The sequence below is a fragment of the Oryza glaberrima genome, chromosome 3 (assembly GCF_000147395.1).
Source record: "Oryza glaberrima chromosome 3, OglaRS2, whole genome shotgun sequence".
NCBI lineage: Eukaryota > Viridiplantae > Streptophyta > Magnoliopsida > Poales > Poaceae > Oryza > Oryza glaberrima.
Genome location: NC_068328.1, coordinates 29600362 through 29612004, shown reverse-complemented (window position 1 = coordinate 29612004; position 11643 = coordinate 29600362).

The window sequence follows — 11643 nt, the reverse complement described above, 5'->3', positions numbered from 1 at the left end:
GGATTGAAGTGACACCCACGGGGGAAATCAAGGCCAACAACGCCATCAAATTCATCAAGGGGATATTTTGCAGATTCGGATTGCCTCACCGTATCATAACGGACAACGGCTCCCAGTTCATCAGTGCCGATTTCCAGGATTACTGCATCAGGCTGGGAGTCAAGATCTGCTTCACCTCGGTTTCTCACCCTCAGAGCAATGGACAGGTCGAGAGGGCAAACGGCATAGTACTACAAGGAATCAAGACCCTCGTCTATGACAGGCTCATGTCACATGACAAGAAGTGGGTCGAAGAACTCCCATCAGTACTATGGGCCGTGCGTACCACACCGACAACGTCTAAAAAGGAGAAACCCTTCTTCCTCGTGTACGGCTCAGAAACCATGCTCCCCATCGAGCTACGACATCAAAGTACACGAGTACAGAAGTATTCCGATGAGGATCAGGAGGAGCAGCGAAACGACGATGTGAATCTACTCGAGGAACATCGCGAACGAGTTGCCGTTCGAGCAGCCAGCTACCAACAGGCCCTTCGCCGTTACCACGAGAAGCGCATCTGAGCACGCACACTTTCGATCGGCGACTACGTCCTCCGACGGGTTCAAAGCCAAGCAGGGCGAAACAAGCTCTCACCCAAATGGGACGGACCATACACGATCACACAAGTCTTGCGGCCAGGTGCATTCAGGATTGCAGACGGCGATGGTCGCGAGTTGGCAAATTCCTGGAACATTGATCAATTACGTAAATTCTATGTATAAGTCAATAGTATCCATACTTGTAAGACATCTTACAGCTTCAATAAAGCCTATTTTCAAGTACAGAGTACAATCAAAGTGTTCCTTCCCGATGATACCTTACCCAGATGACACCTAGCGTTGAAACCTATCCTCATGTCCCTTTACGCCGTCTTGACGAGGCCTCCGAGGAACCTAAGGGAACTTCGGCTGGGGATGCCCAGAGCCGATAAGGCCTTGTCGGATCCTGTAGAGACGAAAGACCATGTAAGATCTGGTCGTGTAAGAGTTCTCGCCGTGCGTATTAACCAAGCCGCGTAATCGGAAATTAATTTTCCAACTTCACGGCTGGGGGCTAGGATCAGTGCTTGTTCAACCGAGGCAGGTTAAAGGTCCAAGAGCCTTATCTTCCGAGAAGAATTCTCCGATGACAAGGCTGGGGGCTAGGGAGAGTGTATAACTCAAACGACTGATCGAAGTCGCGAAGTGAGAAGACACTCTTACACACTACGTCCAGAGTAAGAAAGCTTAGTTAGATAGATTTCTTTTCCATTTCACAAGTACTTACAATTCCGTAAAAATCCAAAATTACATTACACTTTTCCCTAAGACATTTGTCACAGGATACGGAGACTACCAGGAAGGCCAACGCCAGTCCATGGACTGGAAGACCTTCTCCGCCAGTGGCGCCATCGACTTCGCCAAGTGATCTATCTCCGTAGGATTTCTCCGAGAACGAGAAAACCCTTCATGGAGAAACTCGAGGTGCAGCTGTGGACGATGATCTCGTATGCAAGCCAATACATGCCCCCCGGCATATCGGTTCGATCGACGGCACTCCTGCTTCAGGGCCTCGTCGATACGCTTGCTGATGTCTTCGAGCTGGGCGCAGGCCCCATTTAGCCACGAGATGTATCTGGCCGCCGATTCCTCGGGATCCCCACAGGGTACTCGGAGCTCTCTACAGACTCTTGTCATGGACGTGCAGCAACTCTTCAGGTACGAGCTGAACCACACCTCGCAACCTCAGAGTGTTTCCACGGCCTGGTCCTTCTTCACTTCCAGCATAGTCCTCTCGAGTTCCGCTACCTCAAATTTCGTGCTCCAATATTGGATGTGACGATCTTGGTCAGCAAGCGCACTCTCGAGGTCTGCTCAGCGTGGAAACGACTAAGTCAAACTGCTCTTCTCTCCCGAGAACACAGCAAAGCAAGTAGATCCAGACGGGAGAGTAAAGGAGATGAAAACAAAAATAACCAACCTAAGGAAGTCGTCGCCATGCCCGTTTCCACAGGCGAATTTTGATCTACATCGCCCTGCGGCACATGTGGCTCGAACGCAAGTGCCGGAACGATCACTGGCAACTCAGACTGCCCGCGTTGCTGGACATCCTCGACATCAACATCTCTACAAACGACAACAAAGTACTCGAGATCAAAATGCTAAAGAAAACTAAGGTGATAACTGCACACACAAAGGCGGTTGGAACCAATGTGAGTTTTACAAAGCATGACTAAAGAGTACAAGGGAGCCGAAATCCTACTCTTCAAAAAGCGGGAGGATGGACTTCCCCAGATCGCCGACTTCTTCCATCACATCCTTGCGCGCGTCACTAGCCGCCCCCTGATCCAAGATCTTCTGGAGATCGAGTTCAGGGTGCGCCAACCTCACACACGCAAGGACATGGCACGCACCGGTATAGATCCCGTTAGACGTCTCCTCTCCGATCCTAGCCGTGTGCTTGAAGGGGATCGCCTCCATCGCCGTAGCCAGTTCCGCAAGCGAATTCATCAGCGAGAACTCATCGGGATTCGCCGGGATGGTGGTCTTGACACCACACTCCCCAGCGAGCTGGTGCAGACCAGTGTAGGTGACCCGCAGGGAGCCACGGATTTCCGACAAGTTGTTCTTGAGTTCCGACATACGGTGCTCGAGCCCCTGCCGTTGTCGCTCGTTGCCGGCCACCAGTTCCCTCATCTTCTGGAGGTCCTCGCGAACCTCTGCTAGATCACGCGTTAGCCGGTCGGCGCGCTCATTCGCCGACGACGCCGCCGCCGCCCTCGCCTCCGCGATCTCGCGGCTAACGCCACGAGCACCAGCCTCGAGGAGGCGCCCCATCTCGACCTGGAGCTCCTCCCATGTGAGGATGGCAGCCGACGGACCCCGACCAGCTGCGATATCACTGGCTGGGCCACTCGGCGTCACCTCGCGGCTCCTGGGCATGACCACGACATCTGTTGAGGCCACGACAGGAGACGCACTGGAAGTCCCTCCAGATCCGTCTTGCGCCGCTTTCGCCCGCGCCACCCTGTGAAAGGCCACAATTGAGACACGCTGCAAGAGTTCGACGAAGTGACAAAACCTCAAATTCATCCACTTACTTCTCGCCAAGCGTCACAAGCCGTTGCCGTCGTGGAGGCGGGGGAGACGCATCCGAGGCCTGGAGTATAACGGGCATGACATGAGGTGGAAGTTTCCCGACTACACGATGAAGGACCAGGAGAGCTTACCGAGGGGGTGGGCCTATGCAACAGGGTATGTTGTATAGCGTTGGATTAATATTGTTTAATTATTACTTAACTGTTTTATTAAATTCTGAAATGTTTATTAAATGCTGTTTATGCAAATGAAACCGTATTATGCCATCCTTTGTTATCCTGTGCATTTGCATATTTGCTGCGTGGCTTGCTGAGTATGTCGTATACTCACCTTGCAATCATTCATCAGAGGAGGAGTTCTACAGTGATGCTGATGGTGTGGAGGATTAGGTGTAGCCCTGGTCAAGCTGCCTGTGGAGTGGAGTCGTCTGCGCCGTTTATCTTTTTTTTTTCCGCTGCTTAGATCTTTATTGATTGAGAGGAACTATCTACCTCTGTAATGACGTTTTATTCGCTTATTAATTAGAGTAATAATTGTACTCTATTATCAATTTGTTATTGTGTGCCTCGGCTGATTCCTGGACGAGGGTTCACACACATGTAAGCATTTGGAATTTTGGATAGAAATTCCGGGCGTGACAAGTTTTCCATCATATAATCACATATCAACTGGATTAGGGCTATTACCTATCAAGGGGCCTGAACCAGTATAATCTTTGTTTTTTGTCTGCTTGATGTCGTATTACGTAGATCCTCATACCAGCGTACCCCAATACCCTCTATATCCGGTCTACGGGTATCCCCCGTTGACACAACGATCCCCATACTATGTAAATACCGGAATCGCGACATCAAACGTCGACAATATGAAACAACAGTTTCTAAAAAAACGGACATTGTTTCACCCTATATATAAACAATGTTTCAGCAAATAGTGAAAGAATGTTTCAATTCACTGCAACATTTGATCCATACATAGTGAAACATTATGAGTACACTAGGTGAAACATTTTTGTTGGAACAAAAAATAAAAGATTCCCTTAATAAATGGTTTCCATAATATGTGGGTGAATATTTCAATTCACTTAATACATAGTGAAACATTATGAGTATGCTAGGTGAAACATTTTTTGTGAAAAAAAAATGAAACGGGTTTCCTTAATATGTTGGTGATTTGTTGCAACAACATATGTGGTGGGGACACGTGGCGGGAGCGGCACAGGACACGTGCGCGGGGGAGGGGGTGGTGGGAGGCGCCCGATTTTATCCTCCACCGTCGGGCACCCGATTTGAGGCGTTTTTAACTAACCGAGATCTAGAAAAGCTGCAACGTGATATTTGATTTCACGTTTTTTCAAGACTTTCTACAATATATTTACTCGATATTCATGCGTCACTTTTTTTCAAAAACAATTATTTTTTACACGATAAACTATATACATTTGCACGTTAATTATACTATAACTTTAAAACGAGGATAAAAGAAAATGATTACCTACTTAAAAGAGCAGTCGAAACATACTTAAAAAATGTTTTGAAATCAAGTAAATAAATGACACCATATTTTTAGAAAAAACGTATCCAAACTAATGTTAGATTATTTGGTTGGTACTGTCAGTTGGTTTTTAGCTATTAGTCAAGTCGAGGTATGTCTTGTTTATGCGTGCTCTAATAATTAGAGTCTAATTTGCTGTTAGAAAATTTGTTTGCTGATTTTCTGACACGAAACACCTTATTCTCTTGTTTAGATAACCGGTAAATCTAATTGGAGAGGCCTCTCTAATTAGTCTTAACCAGAGACATCCACGTGCTAATACTTTATGAGTTTTGGTTGTTATTAATCCATTAAGCAAGTAGGGGAAATATTCCTATCATCTATGCTTCAAATAAAATTTTCTCTTAAATTACTCATCCGATTTACAATCCGATTACATCATTGTGTTCGTAATAATTAAATCTTTACAACAAGATCTCACATGATTATATTTTGATGAAAAATCACAAATTACTTTTATGATATGTCTAACTTACTTTTAGATTTCACTAAGTTACTTCTTAGACATATAAAAGTAAATTTAGTAAAGCCTAAAAGTAATTTACATAAATTATAGAAGTAACTTATAACAGAAAGAAAGTAACTTTAATTAATGCCTTTTTTTCATTGAACAAATTATCATACATATATATATATAAGTTATTTTTAGATTTGATTAAAATACTTCCTATGCATTCATAATGCTCTGAGGTGATTACTTTTATTATTTTTTTAGTTAATTCCATAACTTGTGCTGATTAATTTAATTTCTAGATAGAGTCATGTTCTTATCTCTACAACGGATTTACTTCAAATGACATGCTAAAGTTACCTTCATTTTGTTATAAGTTACTTTTATAATATATGTAAATTAATTTTTAGGTTTTACTGAATTTACTTTTATATATCTAAGAAGTAACTTAGTGAAATCTAAAAGTAATTTAGACATATCATAAAAGTAATTTGTGATTTTTCATCAAAATATAATCATGTGAGATCTTGTTGTAAAGATTTAATTGTTACGAACACAACGGTGTAATCGGATCGTAGATCGGATGAGTAGTTTAAGAGAAAATTGTATTTAAAGTATAGGTGGATGGTGACTCTTATAGATGGAGTGGTAGCTGGTTTAGACAAATCAGCTACCACTAGCTGTGTAGGTACGTCCTTAGATAACTGATAATTACAGCAGTTGTTTATTGTTGAATGGGTAGCTGAGATGAAGCACCGGCAAAGTCAGCCTTTGAGGCCAAAGGCAGACGGCGTGGGGGATGGCTAATTCGCATGCGCGCATTTATTTCGTGATTTTTTTGTTTTTTATTTTTTTTAATCTTCAGCACACGTGTTTTCAAATCTAAGTTGAAAGTTTTTAAATTTTAAGTTTTCAAATCTTAACTTAAAAATTTTTAAATTCGGACTTCAAAGTTTTCAAATCTCGAGCAAAAGTTTTCAAAAATTGACTTTAAAGTTTAAATTTTAAGTTGAAAGTTTTTAAATCTATCTTGAAAGTTTTCAATATGTTAGTAAAAAAATCTTACCTTAATTATCATCATTATCTAAAACTGATTTAGCTAGTTAGACTGTGTTCTTTACCGTGGGTTCCCAACCCATCTCCATCGTTTTATGTGTGCACGCTTTTCAAACTGCTAAACGGTACACGTTTTGCAAAAAGTTTATATAGGAAAGTTGCTTTAAAAAATCATATTAATCCAATTTTTAAATTTTTTATACCTAATACTTAATTAATCACGTGCTAATTTACCGTTCTGTTTTCCGTGCGGAAGCCCAACCCCTCCAAAAGAACCCAGCCTAAAACTACTCTAGGAAAATGTCCGTTGCCGGCGCGCGCGAGATAACTTTTCCGGACGATGTAAGCGCAGTCGAGACGGACGAGTGGGAGATGCGCCGCCGACGCCGAGAAAGAGGAGGGGTTTGTTGCGGGCTTCGTGCGTGGCCTAATTATGAATGGGCCTGTATCAGCCAGGCCCATATACGATTACTTCCATTGATTTGTGATCCAGATATGGGTGGAAAAGGTCCACATGTCGTCCCTCAACAACAAAAACAGATGTAGAGTGTCCTCCAACTTATCAATACCAGTGTAAATTGGAGAGTGAATTTATCCTATGTGGCACCCACATGGAATGTTGACTACATGATGAAAACACTGTATATATACTAATCTCTACTATTATAAAAATTGAAGATGTTTTTGTCGATATTTTGGTACGTTATTCGTGTTTGAGTCGGTTTTTAAATTCGTTCGCTTTTGGAAATACAGATCCATGTTTGAGTTGGATTTTAAGCTCGTTTGCTTTTGAAAATACAAAAAAGAGTCGTATAAGAAATCTCTTTTAAAAAAACTTGCATGCTAACTTGAGATGAAAGTCGGACTCCTAATTGCAGCTCGTGATTTTCTTAAAAAAAATCCATATGAATTCCCACAATGAATTTTACCCTATCTAAACTGTATAATAATAATAAGATTAAAATAGCATTCATCTGTTGCAACGCACATGTTCTATTTCTAGTAAAAAATAATATATAAATAATACGGTGGACCGCATGCGTCGACACCGCAAACGCTTGATGTGGGTGAGCCTCCACCTGATGGTTTATAGGGCAAGGCCGACAGAAAGGAGATAAAGGTCTCGTTTCCTCTCCTCAACCACCCTCTAGGAAGGGTCGTAGCAGCATAAATGTGAGTACCCATGCCAGTTGTAGTCTTGTAGGACTTGAAGACTAACCGGTTGAGCTACACTCCTTTTATTATAAAGATTGACACGTCATTTATTATCAACCTAATAGTGGATACATACACGTGCTTAGCTATACATATATATACACTACACCATGGGTATTTGGCCCACTTCTTTCACACGTAGATTGTTAGAGCCCGTGTTGTAGCTAGGCATAAATTAGTAGCTTGTTTTACTTCTCTCTTCTCTCTATACGACAACTCATATAGCCTACGCTTATGTTATCTTATTATACTCACTCTTAGGGATGTGTTTGGTCATGTGTCTATCGTGAGCTTGCAGGTTTTCATGTTAAAGTTTAAACTAGAAATATTTGCGCGCTACGCTGCGCCTGGCTGATGATGCCACTGATTTTGAAGGAACACCCATTATAAGTAATGGGTCTGACAAATGTCTGAATTTCATTCACCCGAATCACATCACATAAGAACGTAAACATGTTTTGCTTCGGCATGCAATGGTTGAAGTAGGATAAAAGAACTTCTACAAAATATCTTTACACAAAGCGGTGTCTGAAATCAATGTCAACTTGCAATTACATTGGTATTAGAATTAGGCAGAATCAACTAATGTATGGTGAGCTCCCGTGTTTGACTATGGCCAGGACACCGTAAAAACAAAAGGTAAATCTTTGCTCTATTATCCTTCCAATTGTACCAATATCATTCAGAAAGGCATCACCTATCATACAATTCAACAGAATATATACTGGTGTTACCACACTAATAGATTGAGGATAGTATCAATGGAGAAAAGGGAAAAAGATGCAAGTGCAGTGAATGTGATTCCGTAAAGATGGGTAAGGTATATATAAACAAAGGAGATGTTGACCTAGTGAAGAAAGCACCAGTTATTACTGCAGTCAACAGAAGAGAGAAATAACTCAACGAAGTAATGAATTAGCCAGTGACTAAATATAGCAGTTTCTTTGTGTAAGTCAAAACTAAAAACATATGGATATGCTAATTAACTTATCTTACAAAGATTAAATAAGATGTAATCATGCAAGGACTTCACTTGTCAATGCTTAGCTAATTCACATAAGAGGATACATTCATTAAGTCATAATGTGGCATAAAGATCTAACCACCATCTGAGAGCATGAATACAACACAATAGAACTTGATTACACGTGCTATTTGGGAGCTTTGCTCAACAACTGATTACTACCAAATGGTTCAATTATTTATTTGGACTGTAGCTTGGAATATACTAATATTAATATGAATATATAATATGGACATGTAACTTTATAAAGGGTCAAATAAATTTGTTTTAGGGTATAACTGAATCCTGAAATGCAATAAAGGTAAATTGTCTTTCAGACAAGCAAATATTTAGAGTGAATTTATTTTATTTGAACACTACCATAAGGAATGTGTGTGGTAAGAAATATATACAGCTTTCAATTGGTTGTGACCAAAGCACTGTTGAAGATGAATTCAGACTTTATGAATTATTGCACGTAAAGGAATTAAGACCCCAATTTATATGGGCAACCAACGTATCTGAAGAATATGGTACATGCAAGTTGCAGGTCTAAGCAAGTATGTTCTCTGAAGTGATGTGCCAGTTGTAAGCCTTAGTTCTGCCAGATAACTGTTAACTGATCTGGTCAAGTAACAACTTTATAGCTAAGTTAATGACCATATAGCTAAGCCTTATTACCCACAAGCCATGTCTAACTGTACTAATGCCTATCTTTTTGCTACTTAGGTCATATGAAACACGCCAAATTTGGACATTTGTTATGATTCCACATCTGTCCTACCAGCAGGAAAGAATCTTGAAATGACTATTGCTGCTTCATATAGATGCTGTAAAAACAGAGTAAGAAACTATAACCAGAAAAGGCACCTAGAAATGTGATAAATTGGCATTGAAGAATGCTAGGTATAACCAGAAGAACATAAGAACCTAACACTGTTAGATTTGTGCTGCAGCAGAACTTGCTTCAGTGACTGATACTTGTTGAATACATCAATGAGGCTTGACAAAAAGCAATTGCAGTGAGCAACTGCAGAGAAAAGGCATTGCAGTCAACCTAAAACTTAGTGCCACTGATTGGGATCCAATGCATAATTTATGTCATAGAAAGTAGCAGTTAATCGCAATGAGAGAAATAGTACCGTGTATTACTTGAATAGATGGCAATCCTGATGTTGGAATCGTCTTGGACAAAAGACTGCAACATGCAAGTAGTCAGGTATGACATCTGAACTTTACAGTACAAAGAAGATTTGAAGATAAATCTGCACCCACACACGTTGAGTACCTCAGAATGACAGTTAAAAGAATAGCACAATGATATGTTATGATTACCTCAAGCATTATGGGGCAATTGTCTGTCCTCGCCGTTAGTGACAGAGCATGAAGCTTGTTTGCTAGAAATCAGCAGCATAATCAAAATATAAGAGGGGCATCAAATAAGTAGAAAATGATCATCATAATCATAAATAGATAAGGCACCGAAGTCCTTGTTGATTTGCATTGCTTGGCAAGGACAAAAAGAACCATAGAATTTATAAGTCTATTCAGACAGAGGCATGAACCATTTGGCTACTTAAACACTGACCAACTTAATTAACTCACCCATGCCAACAATATCATCTAAATTCTAGATATAGATATAGATATATATATATATATATATATAAGAACTAACCTCACCCATTATAAATCATATGGCAAGGAGCTACCTCATTCAAAGAAACGTATCCATGGCAGGGAAAGAGCAGGGCCACACAGGCAAACACCTCTAGCTGCAACTGGGAGGGCAGTTTGGCGGCGACGGCACCAGAGCAGAGGACAACAACGAAGGTGGAATAGAGGGCGGCGGCATCACCGGCGAAATAGAGAGAGGTGGCAACGGCATGACCGGCGGAATAGAGGATGGCAGCGGCGGTGTCGCTGGCGGAATAGAGGGAGGCGAGCGGCGACGGCGACGAAGAGGAAGGCACGCGATGACGGCGACGGCGACGGAGAGGAGGGCGTGCGGCGGCGGCGACGGAGAGGAGGGCGGGCGGCGACAGCGACGGAGAGGAGGGCACGAGAGGGCGGCGGCGGCATCGTGGACTGGAGGAAAGGGATGAAGCTAGGGTTTTCGTTAGGAGGCTTGGCTCAAGGAATCTGAGCCGTTCGTTTCTTTTTCTCTGATTCAACGGTGGTGGAAGGGTCGGCACACAGGGCCACGTGGATGGTTGGATCAAGCCTTGTATCAGATCGTACGGTCTACGTGTATTCGAACGTGTATGCTATTTCACCAGATGATGAGGGGTTTTCTGTAAAAATTGCTAACGTGGCGCTCCAACGATCCCACAGCTTTTAAGTAAACAAATTTTCGAACGCGCTTTAACCTTTGGGGGAATCTTCCTTGCCAATGGATGGTTGGACGAAGGATACCCATTAGAACTTAAATCCTAAAATTATTACTCGTGATTTACCGTGTTTTGAATTGCACACATTCATACGTTTTAGTGGCTATATAGCACATGCCACGAAAGGCGATTCATGGTCTTATAACATTTTCAAGCATGTCTAAAAGGTACAAACCAGAGTTATATGATTGGTAATAAACATTATGTATGTCAAGGAGGGTGTAGTCTATTAAAAAACTTAGGACAATGTTAACTTTTGTTTATCGTTGAGCAAAAGCCGGAACATTATTCCATTATAAAAAATATGTTAACTTTTTAATTGGACTTTTGCATGGCAGGAAATTTGTGACAAGGCTTCCTTGAAAAATGTTTTTTCAAAAATTGTACGGAGTATGAAGGCTATGAGCTTATTTAACTCAGGAATGAAAGAACCTTGTTATAGGGCTTGTTTACTTTGTTATTATTTTCGGTTCTACCATTTTTGTTAAGAGGACAAACAAAGTATAGTACTTTTCTCTATTAAAAAAATTAACTTCTAACTATATAGATTGACATGGTCATAAGTTGTTTTTGTTTTTTTTAACGAACGATGTACTTGCAACTTGCCAATGCTACATTATCAAACTTTGACAATTCTAAAAGTTTTCACTCTTAAAAATTCTGCCAAAATTTGACAACTCTTTAAAATAAACGCATCTAATACTACCAAAATTTAATTAAACTACTAAAATAGGGTTAAAAATAGCTAAAGTGAACAAGTCTATAGGGCATGTTTGGTACAGCTCCAACTCCTAAATATAACTTCAGGAGTTGAGTCTGGAGTGGAGTTGTGGAGCTGCCTAAACCCAACTCTACTAC